The sequence below is a fragment of the Giraffa tippelskirchi genome, chromosome 9, assembly GCF_054371585.1.
Source record: "Giraffa tippelskirchi isolate mGirTip1 chromosome 9, T2T-mGirTip1v1.2.pri, whole genome shotgun sequence".
Taxonomy (NCBI): Eukaryota; Metazoa; Chordata; class Mammalia; order Artiodactyla; family Giraffidae; genus Giraffa; species Giraffa tippelskirchi.
This window is the reverse complement of record NC_137283.1, coordinates 150,261,085-150,272,620: the sequence shown is the minus strand read 5'-3', so window position 1 is coordinate 150,272,620 and position 11,536 is coordinate 150,261,085. Positions and strand designations below refer to the sequence as shown.

General features: G+C 51.6%; 1 pseudogene; it reads left to right on the top strand.

Annotated features, from left to right (window-relative positions):
- Positions 1–4,199: 4,199 nt before the first annotated feature.
- LOC145521936 (UL16-binding protein 1-like) lies at positions 4,200–8,906 on the top strand (annotated as a pseudogene).
- The last annotated feature ends 2,630 nt before the right edge of the window (positions 8,907–11,536 follow it).

Sequence of the window (11,536 nt, the reverse complement as noted above, 5' to 3'; positions counted from 1 at the left end):
TATTGTCTGGCCTCTGAATTATTTCTATTGATTAAGGAGGCCAAGAGCCTGGTGTGAACAATTTGGGGATAAGAGACACATGGGGGCTGGGAGGAGGACAGGACGCAGGCCTGGGTGGGGCACCAGCTTGGTGGGTTCAGGTGATCGATGTGTCAGGGGAAGACTCTCATGCATAGGCCTGGGGGGCAGGGCCCTGGGTTTAATCTCTGGCAAGAGGCAACACGGGGACCACGTAGCCCCAGTGGAGGAGGCTGGTGAAGAGGCAAGTGACTGGGAGAGCAGGAGAAAGGCAGAAGGACAGCGTTAGAGTCCTGGTCAGGACAGCCAGGTGGGGGAAGCTGGGCCTCTCTGGACACGCCTGGCCACCCCCAACCGTGCATGCTCCTGGCACCTGGACACAGAGTAGACCCCAGATGGGACTGGAATCAACTGGGAGGTGGTTTTAATGGGTGTCCACAATGAGCATACTTCCAAGAACATGCAACTCCACCTGATTGCTCTTGCCACTTCCTTAATATTCTGTTTGCATCCATTTTCAAATCTATAAATAGGGAACCGAGCCTCTCTCAGTAAGAAGACGTGAAATGGAGCACTGCCCGTGCTGAGGTGTTGGTGCGACCCTCTGAGGTCAGGGCTCAGTCACCCCTAAAGCTAGCAAAGGCCAGGAGCCCCGTGATAACAGAGAGATGGGGCCCTCTGCACAGACGTTGATCTCTCAATATCATTGGTAGACCCACTTCCCAAGAATTAGGAGGTCTTGTTAGTCCCGACGAGTGATGGATGATATCACTCTTTATCAGCGGATAGCCGTGAGACGTGAACGTCAGATGCTCAATGCTGCTTGGACACTGCATGAAAGTAAATTATGAGGGGGAAGAAAATGGATCACACAGGCTACCAGAGTAGAACAAGCAGCCAGAAGAGACTGTCATGTGGCATCCGGTGGTAGCGCTGGATCCCCGTCTCCACGCGGATCCTGCAAATTCAGGTTCTGGCCTCAGTCCTCAAATTCTTTCTAATGAGCAGTTACTTTGGCCCACAAAAGTTCTAGGACTTCTCTGGGGCAGAAACTACTAGAAAATATATTGCTGATGACACTGCAGTTAAGGGCTGTCTTCAGGCCCTTTCATGAGATCCAGAGTTCTCCGGTGGGGATAGTTGGGTGTGGGGGGTGACATGGAAATCTTGAGTCTTTTAAGAAAAGCAGGACTTCCCTCATAGCTCAGTCCTTAAAAACTGTGCCTGCAATGTAGGAGATCCGGCTTCTATCCCAGGGTCAGGAAGATCCCAAGGAGGAGGGCATGGAGACCCACTGAAGTACTCTTGCCTGGAGAATCCCCATGGTCAGAGGAGCCTGGCGGGTACAGTCCACGGGGTCGCAAGAGTCGGACACAACTGAGCGAGTAAACCACCACCGCAGGAAGGACTGCAAGAGGGACTGGGGAGGAGAGCTGAGGGGCCAGAAGGACTCGGAGGAGAAAAGAAACGCTGAGGGACAGGAGGAGCAAGGAGTGAGTCAGGAGGGGGCTACTACTGCCAGCGTCAGTGCCGCGGGGAGGAGGGCAGGGCGGAGAGTGGACTGAGAGCGGGGTGAGCCCTCCTATAAATAGCTCCCCGCGAAGTCGGATCCAACTAGTTTCCAGGTGGTGATGGACTGGAAGGATGGCCCCGAAGCGCGTCTTGGTTTGGCGGCTCTGGTTCTATTCGTGCCTCTCAGGTTCTGCACGGCGTGAAGTGGTGAGTTCGGGGATTAAACTGCGGTGAGTGGACACGGGGCCTTAAGACCCGAGAGGGATGGGGGTGTCGGAGGCGGTTCGGGGAACGCCGCGGTAGAGCCGCCTCCCTGCTTTTAAAGCTCGAGCTCCTGCTCCTCTGCCCCCACACCTCAGCTGGTTGCCGTCCCAGGCAGGGAAAAGACAAGATTTGGGTGAAAAAGGAATCCCAGCAGGAAGGGAGGGGAGGCAGGGAGACGTGGGAGCAAGGGCAGCGTCACGAAATGCTGCTGCAGGCCCCCAGCTCGCCCGTCGGGAATTCGCAGCCACTGAAGCAGGTGCAGGACAGGTGGCGGCCGCTCCCGAGGCTCCGAACCCACGGGGTTCAGGGGAAGGCTAGGTCGAGTCTGGCCAGTTGTGTTGGGCCCAGGGGATTTGGCGGCAGATGGGCAAGGGTCTAGGTGGAGTCCGCCACTTGGGCGGGGGGGTGGGGCAGTGCAGGAGGGAGGGGCGGGGAGATGGGTGGAGTCTGTCCTAGCAAGCCTCCTTAGAGTCCTGCTTGGTTACAACACTATTCCCCATCCATACCTTCTGTCCGTGAAACACAGGGCCTCCAAAATCTTCCCATCTGTGAAGGGACCCTAAACCTGCCCTCTGTCAACTGGCACCCTATCCTCTTGCCTGAGAATTCACCCCAGCAAAAGCCTCCCAGCCTGGCCCCCAGGACGTAAAGCAAGAGAGATGGGAGAAGAGTTTCCCAAAGTGTGTGACACAGGGCACCCCCACTTCTACCCTTCGGTCCCACATTCAGATTCCCTAAGACTATGGAGACAGTGGCCTATAATAGCTATTATTTAAGACAGGAGTTGGAGAACCTTTTCTTCAAAAGTCCTGGAGAAGGAAATGGCAACCCACTTCAGTATTCTTGCCTGGAGAATCCCATGGGCAGAGAAGCCTGGTAGGCTACAGTCCTTGGGGTCACAAAGAGTCGGACACAACTGAGTGACTTGACTTTCACTTTCTTCAAAAGACAGAGAGTAAATCTGTTGGTCTGGACAGGCCACTTGCTGTCTGTGTGCATTATACATCTCCACATTTGTGGTACAAGAGAAGGCAAAGATGACCTGAAAAAAACAAAAGAACCGTGTGGCTGTCACACCACAGTAATGGATGGCTCATCCCCTAGGGACTCATCCAAGGGGTGCCTTAGCTGCCTGTTTGTGAACGAGAAACTTGCTCTGTCCTGCCTTATAGGTTCTGGGTGGTGTGAATGTGAAAGGATTGTGGGTCCAGCAGTTATAGGCTAATGTCCCCTGACCCCCTCTGCTCTAGAGTGGCTTCCTTGGTCTCTGGACATCAGGGACACTGCATGAAGCCTCAGGCATGAGCACACACATGAGTGTGTGTATGCTAAGTTGCTTCAGTCATGTCCAACTCTTTATGATCCTAAGGACTAGTGTCCTCTGTCCAAGAGATTCTCCAGGCAAGAATACTGGAGTGGGTTGCCATGCCCTCCTCCATGGGATCTTCTCTCACCCGGTAATAGATCCCATGTCTACTCCAGCTCCGACACTGCAGGCAGATTCCTTACTGCTGAGCCACGGGGGCAAGCCCTGGAGAATAGTAGTCCTACAACAATTCTAATGTCACGCCTAAGCCACCTGCTGTTGTCTCTTATTTGTTGCCTCTGGCCCTTCTTGTACCAAACCATAATATCACTTCAATCCTATGATGGCTGGTCGATCTAAACTAATGATTAGGAGTTGATGAGCCCAGATCATGATGGACAACGTTGACATTCCATGACCAGAGGCCTCACCTCTACCAGCCCCCAGGACCATACCAGGAGCCACATTTATATGCTGTGGTATTCCCCACTGCAAATCGCATGGCCTTGCTTCAGGTCATAAAGGGTCTGTGTTGTGAACCTCCAAGTAAAAGGCCATAGACGGCACATAGCGCCTTTCCGACCAAAGATACCTCTGACGTCACAGGTTCTTCTGGGTGATCTGCCCAAGAAGCAGGTTATCATTCACCAATCATCTGTGACTGCTTTTGTGCTAGGACACCAGTTGTAACAAAAACTGTGCTCTGTAGAACCTGAAATATGTCATATGCACAATTATAGAAATCTATGGGCCACGCTGGGAAATAAATGGAGATAGGATAGGGACGACACTCCTGCAGCCCTGGAGAGGTTGTAGGTTGGTACTCTGTCATTTTCTCCAGGATATGATATTGTTTACACATACTACTAGGGGATGAAGGTCAGTGTGAGAAGTGTGAACTTGGAAATGGCTTCTATGGTAGCCCTCACCCCACGGTAATTTACTATCAAGATTTTTCTTTCATATCGCAAATGCAATGGATGTGAAAGGAGCACTATGAGGATCAGTGAATGGGTGACACTGCTGTGGGCAGGACGTGGGACAGATGTGTGTTCCTTACCACAGATCTCAGCACCACAGTAATAACAGGCAGGCCACGATGATGTTTCAGATTGCTGGACATGATGTCAGTACCACTCTAGGTCCTTATGAATGTGGCGGTGGCTTCTCTGCCAAGTGTACACTTACCCCAGTCAATGGCCGTGTGGCTTCCAAAGGCCAGAAGGACTTCTGCACCTGCTGTGGTGATAAGAGGCCCCTCCTTGCTGATGCCTGGCATCTCTGTCTCTAGTAATGGATTCTGAATATAAGACCTGACTCAGTGCTGGATACTGTGCAAAGGATCTGGACATTTTGTTAGGATGTCTGCATTCAGCTTCCTCATCATCTTGCCTTGTGTTTGTCTTGTTTTTTTTTTGTTTTTTTAATTTTTCCTTTCAATCATGTAGTTTTTAACAGGGCTCACTGCTCATCTGTTTGCCTCTAGGATCACCCTGTGCTATGAGCCAGCATGGAACTCTCTGCAGTCAGGCCTGGCTGCAGTGGGACTCTCTAGTCACTTTGACCACTGCATCAACTTTGTTTCTGAAATAGAGCACTCCACCTGGCATCATCTCTTTCCAACTTCTCCATCTTTATGCCTGCTGGAAGCCCACAGGAATACCATCTCGTACCACTATCGCTGACCTTCAGCAAAAGTCATCCATGAGCTATTGGAGATGCTTCTCATCCATTCTTTCCTCTTGGGCTCCATAGAACCTGGTGGACTGCACACTTTCCTGCCCTTTCATAGCATGTCCACCCTGGCAGATTCACTTCTCTGAGCCTTTGATCCCCTCCTCTACCACCTGCCTCGGAAGTTGTGGATTTTCTCTTTCATGCCATGTGGGCCAGGCCTTCAGGATTTCAAGACCCATCAAAGCGGTAGATCAGCAGCATCTCCTCAGCCTTGTTAAATCCTGTGACCCCTAATTGTGAATTCTCCTTTCTGCAGCTTTGGGTTCTGTGTTGGCCTTAGGAGCAGAGTAGAGATAATGTTATGCGGTTTCTCCGCTTGCTCAGCCTGTAGCTGGTATTGGGGGGAAGGGAGGCCTTCCTGCTCTGCCAACCCAGCCCTGCAGCTTTACTCTGCTCTCACTTAAGTTGGGGGAGGAGGTAATGGGTCTTGTTCTCCCAACCCTCCCCTCCCCTGCTTTTTCCTTCACAGACACTCACTCTCTTTGCTACAACTTCACCGTCGATCCTCAGCCCAGTCCTGGAGAGCCATGGTGTGTGGTTCAAGGCCAGGTAGATGGGAATGTTTTTCTCTCCTATGACTGTGGTGGTGCCATGATCCAATCCACAAATCCTTGGGAGAGGAGGTGAAACCTACGAACACTTGGGAAACACATTCAGAAACACTCAGAGACATCGGGTACTTCCTTAAGGGGCAATTTCCTGCCGTTATACCAGAGAAACACACGGCTAGGGGAAAGTTCAATTCAGTTCAATTCAGTCACTCAGCCGTGTCCCACTCTTTGCAACCCCGTGGACTGCAACATGACAGGCTTCCCTATCTTTCACCAACTCCCAAAGGTTGCTCAAACTCATGTCCATCAGGGCAAACTCATGTCCATCGAGTCTAAGGGTGAGTTGCTGCTGCTGCTGCTGCTGCTGCTAAGTCGCTTCAGTCGTGTCCGACTCTGTGCGACCCCATAGACGGCAGCCTACCAGGCTCCGCCGTCCCTGGGATTCTCCAGGCAAAAATAATGGAGTGGGTTGCCATTTCCTTCTCCAGTGCACGAAAGGGAAAAGTGAAAGTGAAGTCGCTCAGTCGTGTCCGATTCTTAGCGACTCCGTGGACTGTAGCCTACCAGGCTCCTCCGTCCATGGGATTTTCCAGGCAAGAGTACTGGAGTGGGGTGCCATTGCCTTCTCCAAAGGGTGAGTTAGGAAGTCCAAATACTGAAGAAGCACACTGGGGGCTTAGCTGCATCCATTGTTTATGGGTAAAAAATTCAATTGGATATTGGTCCATTCCTAGTAATCCAGAGGAAGGAGGGAGCCTTGGAGGAGAGAACAGGGCCAGATTAGCTGAGACCAGGGGAGGTGGAGGCAAAGAATTTGTCAAGTCCAGAGCCTGAGCTCTTTCTTTTCCTCGGTGGGGTCAGGCCCTCTGATGCTGCAGGCCAGGATGACGTGATGGTGTGAAGAGGATGGACACAGCAGTGGATCCTGGCAGTTCGGCTTCAATGGACAAATGTGCCTCCTCTTTGATTCAGAGAATGGGCACTGGACCGTGGTTCATTCTGGAGGGAGACACATGAAGGAGAAGTGGGAGAATGACAGAGCTGTGACCGACTTCTTCAAGAAGGTCTCCATGGGAGACTGTCGGGCCTGGCTTAAGGATTTCATGGTGCCCTGGGAGGACATGTTGAAGAGCGCAGGTGAGACAAGTATAAAGAAGTGGTAGTCCACTCAATGTGATATGGACCCCCCCTCTGTGTGTACATGTGTGTGTCTGTGTGTGTGTGTGTGTGTTTTGGCAAAGTGATCCATCGAAAGTGAGCTGTTCCTGAAACATGGATGGACCAAAGAGTGTCATACTGAGTCATGTAAGTCAGAAAGAGAAGGAGAAATATCACAGGACACGCCTTATATATGGAATCTAGAAAGAAACAGTACAAAGGCACTTGCAAAACAGAAAGAGACTCACAGAGTTAGAAACAAGCTTATGGTTCCCTGGGGGAAGGGACAGGTAGGGACTTTGGGAAGGTCATGTACACACCGCTCTGTGTCAAATGGATAACCAGCAAGCTCCCCGTGTATAGCACATGGAACTCTCCTCCATGTTATGGGCCAGCCTGGATGGGAGAGGGGTTTAGGGGAGAAGGGGTACATGTATATCTATGGCTGAATCCCGTCACTGTCCACCTGAAACTATCTTAACATTGTTAATGGCTATACCCCAATTAACAATGTTTCTGGTGTGAATAAAAATAAAATTAAAAAATGTAAAAAAAAAATTTAAAAAGTGAGTTGTCCTGGGAGAACAATGACCCGGGGGTGCTCTGGCATCCTCCTTCCTCTTCCACCTGCTGACATCTCTCCTCACAGCACAGGCCTTTGGGCGACTGAACATGGATTTTTGCTGATCCCAATCCTGTAGACATCTTTTTGATTTCAGGGATTTATTTCTCACTGTACCCTCTTTCCAGAATCTTCTTTTAAATATCACCTTGCACCCCTGGAAATCTGTCAATACCACCTCTGCTGTCAGCTCCCGAGGACTCCATCCTCATGTCACCATCTCTGTGTCACAGCAGGACTGAGTGGCTGTGTTGGAAACCTTGCTCCCCCATTAGGTGTCAGAGCCCCGTGAGGACTAGGCTGCTCCCTGCCCCCATCTAGCCTGAGGACCTATCACTGGGGCCTCAATGTGATGGGTGCAAGCTGTCTGCACAGTAGGGGTACTTGGATCAGGGGGGTGAGGAGGCATCTGCTGAGTTTGGAGTCTGGACAAGGGCTTCACTCTTACTGTCCTTGCAGCATCACCGACCACAGTCCCCACTACAGTGCAGCCCATGGCCACAGCCATCGATCTCAAAACCGGGATCATCATTGGAGTTCTCGCCGGTTTCGTCATAATGGGCATCGTAGCCTGGATCCTTTACAAGAACAGGTACTGAGGGCAGAATTCAGAGGGAAGCCTGGGGCATGCGGGCTGGTGTGAGGATGCGGAAGGTGAATCCCAGCCAACCCCTGCCCCTCACTGAACCTCCTCATCCTGGAAATGAGCAGGTAGATAAGACCCCATATCACCTGAGAGCAGAACTCAGACAAGCTCAGCCCTGAGTTCTGAAAGCTCCCCACTGTCAGGTGACAATGAGAAAGGGGGGCCTTCAGTAGGCTGAGACTCTGCTGATGCTAAAAGGTTTTAACCACATCCTCCTGACTGAGCACAGCCTGCTGGCTGGCAGGGCCCAGGGTAGGTGGTGTGAGAACAGCCGGCACTCAGGGCGAGGGCAGGACTCATGGGGGCTGAGAGCAGCATGGGGGCTCCACATGATGTGTCAGCGGGGAGGGGACCCAAGGTGAAAGGAGCTGGGCTCTCATCTCAGGAGGAAGGGGAAGGGCTTTGCAGATCCAGCTCCAAAGGCCTGTTCTCACAGGAAGTGGCTTGGGTCAAGCAGGCAAGGGAGCCCCACAGGAGAGACCGTGGGAAGGGGTGAGGCCAGGCCTGTGCTCCTGGAGCAGCAGCAGTTCTGCCTCAGCCTGTGGCCTCCTGGGGACCCAGGGCCTCCATCACTGAGCAGTCCTGCCTTGAGTAGAGGTGACAGGATGGTGGGCCTGAGCTGGGGTGGAGGCGCCCAGCTGGGCTGTACCAGGAAGAGATGGGGGCAGGGACCCTCGTCCTGAGAGCTGTTTGTGCTGCTGACTCAGAGGCTGGAGGGGAGCAAAGGAAGGAGGTTTGCCTACAGCCCCCCAAGGCTGTCAGGAGGCAAGGCCCCTCCTCCGGGGACCTGCTCCCTGGTCCTTTAGGCCCCCTCAGGGAGGATCCAGACCTGAGTAAAGGGAGCAGACTGATTTCTTACTGGCTCCAGTCCTGAGCCTAAGCAGGGGGTGTCAGGGCCTGGGTGACTCTGTGATGCAGGAAGGAAGGAGGAGGTGTCAAGAAGCTGCTGGGCCTGGGGTGGGGGTGGGCGTGGAGGACATAGGAGCCCCTCAGTGAGGGCGGGGCTGGAGGGGTGCTGGGGAGGGACAGCCCCAGGAAAGTGATAGGAGTTCCTCAGCCTCCTGGACCAAGGCCTCTTTCTTTCTTGCCTGAGACTGTGTTCTTAGAATGCCCCTGACAGGTGCTGTGCTGCTTTCACTCAATGTTTTCTTGGCCACCTTTGTTTTCCTTCTGTTTACTTTAGAGCCACGAGTTCGAGCCTGACTTCCGGTTACGATGACCCAGTAGCTGCATTGTCTCGTGTGTCGTGTCACGTCTGGTGAACAGCCTCCTCAGTCTCTTTTTTTTTTTCCAACCTATTTGAACTCTTGGTGCTAAGTGATGGAATCCCTGCAATGAAATGTTCAGCTACTTGAACAAGAAATCTCCACAAATAGGACACTTTCTGTCTTCCTCTAGTTTGTGAAAAATCAGACTCTCCTCTGTATGGCAATGTCATTGTTGCAAATGATGATAATGCGAGAAAAAAACCATCTGCTATTACACGACTCAGGGATTCTTTCTATGTTCAGAGAAACAACTTCAGAGTATTTTCAACAAAACAAAATATTATGCCTGAATGTCTCTTTTAGTCATTTTATCTCCTAATACGAATACTAAGTCAGTATCTTGCTATTGCAAAAAACACATTCTTCAGCTTTCTTTTCTTCAAGGAGGGAACTTGGAACATTTCACCCCTTTTCCACCTTATCGGATTAAATACAACTGATGATTCCGCTATGTTTATTGTGGAAGCAGAGAATAAAAAGAACGCTCTTAAAGTAACATGCAGGCTGGCTGTCCAGTTGGCAGCATGCCAAGTTATAGCAAGTCATTTAGCTACATTTAGCTACAGTTCTTTAGTCATTGCCTTCTGGCCTCTCTGGAGTCTTGGCTCCAACGCAACCCTTGTACACAGGCCTTCCGCTGTAGACCACGTACAGTCACCTGTGGCCTGTCGGATTAACACTGGGGAGCACTGGGTAAGAGTGAATCTTGATCACTGAAGACAAAGTCCGACAAGTTAGGATGGAGAAAGAAGTAGGAAAAAAATGCAGGATGACTAAAAAGAAGACGGAAAAGGAAGCAACAGAGGCAGCTGGGAGGCGAGCTGGGGTTGAGGGGGACTTGTGGGAAGGAGGGGAGAAGCCAACACAACCTGGGGCATTTTGTTCACAAAAGTTAAGGGGTCTTTGAGGGTGGGGTATTTAAAGTGCATTTTGCTTTTTAATGTCACAGCTGTTTTTTGGCCGTTGTTGCTGATTTTAATGAGGAATTACATTTGAATATTGCAGATATTTCCTTGGTATAATTATTCTTTGCATTGTTTTTCAACAGGGTTTCCTCAGCCTCAGGACTGAAGACTTTGGGCAGTGGGCGGAGCCGGAGGTATAGACACATTCCAGGCTACGATTTGCCCCTTAATCTTCTAAAAGTGCTGGAAAGAATGTCTCTAGCTCACACCACAGGCCATCTTTTGCTGATACTGCTGCTCATAGAACCCAGGAAGACTCTGGGCAGTGAGTGTCCTGGGATCTGGGGCTCTGGCAGGGCAGGTGGAGCATGGGAGGAGGGGAAAGGAAGGAGCTCCATGCTGGTGGGGGCCTGTCTTCCAGCTCTTAGGATGGTGAGAATGTGGTTTAGCTGGACTGGCTGCCCAGGAGGTGACACCCTGCCTTCCGGGACCCCGCCCAAGACAGGGTGCCTGTGCCTGTGCTCCTGTAGCAGCTTTCCCTCTCCTGCCAAGCCCACCTCCTACTGCAGTAAAAACCTTTCCGATGACTAGGGTCCCATCTTGAATGTAGCCTGTGTTCTGTGGTCTTTTTTTTCCCATTCCTGTTGAAAGACCTGTCTGCTCAGATGGATTTTAAGTCACTAGAAGGCAGACATTGTCTTCTGTTTTTGCTGCCTCAGAGGTTGGGACATGATGGTAAAAATATGTCAGATAAATCTTCCTGCTAACAGTATTCGACCCAGGGGATCCACAGTGGCATCAAAGAGATTAAACCTAACAGTTAAAGGTGAGGCAGGACTGAGGATGCAGTGGAGGGAGGGGGTCTGGGACAGAGACCCCTCCCTCTGCAACCAGGCCCTGGAGGGGAATCTCCCAGACACATCTGTGGTTTTCTCTCACAGATGCCCACTCTCTGTGCCTCGACCTCACTGTCAAATCTCAGTCCAGACCTGGCCAGCCCTGGTGTCAAGTCCAGGGCTCCGTGGACACAAAGCCTTTCCTCCAGTATGACAGTGACAGCAACAAGGTCAAACCATTGGGTGTCCTGGGGAAGGAGGTAAACGACACGAAAGCGTGGACTGAATTGAGCCAAACGCTGGGAGAAGCAGGAAGAGAGCTCAGGATGGTCCTGCCTGTCATCAAACTGGACAAAAAGGAGATGAAGGGTGAGTATGGGAAGGGGATGGGGAGCTGGAGACAGCAAGAGAGGGGTAGGGATGGAGTGCATGCGGGGAGGTCCTTCCTGTGAAAAGACTGAACACGATCCAGCCTTAGAGACCTGGTGGACCTGATGGGTAAGAGGGGGCAGGTCATGGTCAGAAGATCATTGGCCCCTAGATGTGCAGACACACTTGAGTGACTGGGGAGGATGGACTGTGGACCATCCTGAAAGATTCATTGTGTGGGCGACACAGATCCTCCCACCCTGCAGGTCAGGCTGTGTTGTCAGCGTGAAGCCTAATAATGCTCTGGTGCATCCTTGCACTTCAGCCTCAATGGACGGACAGCC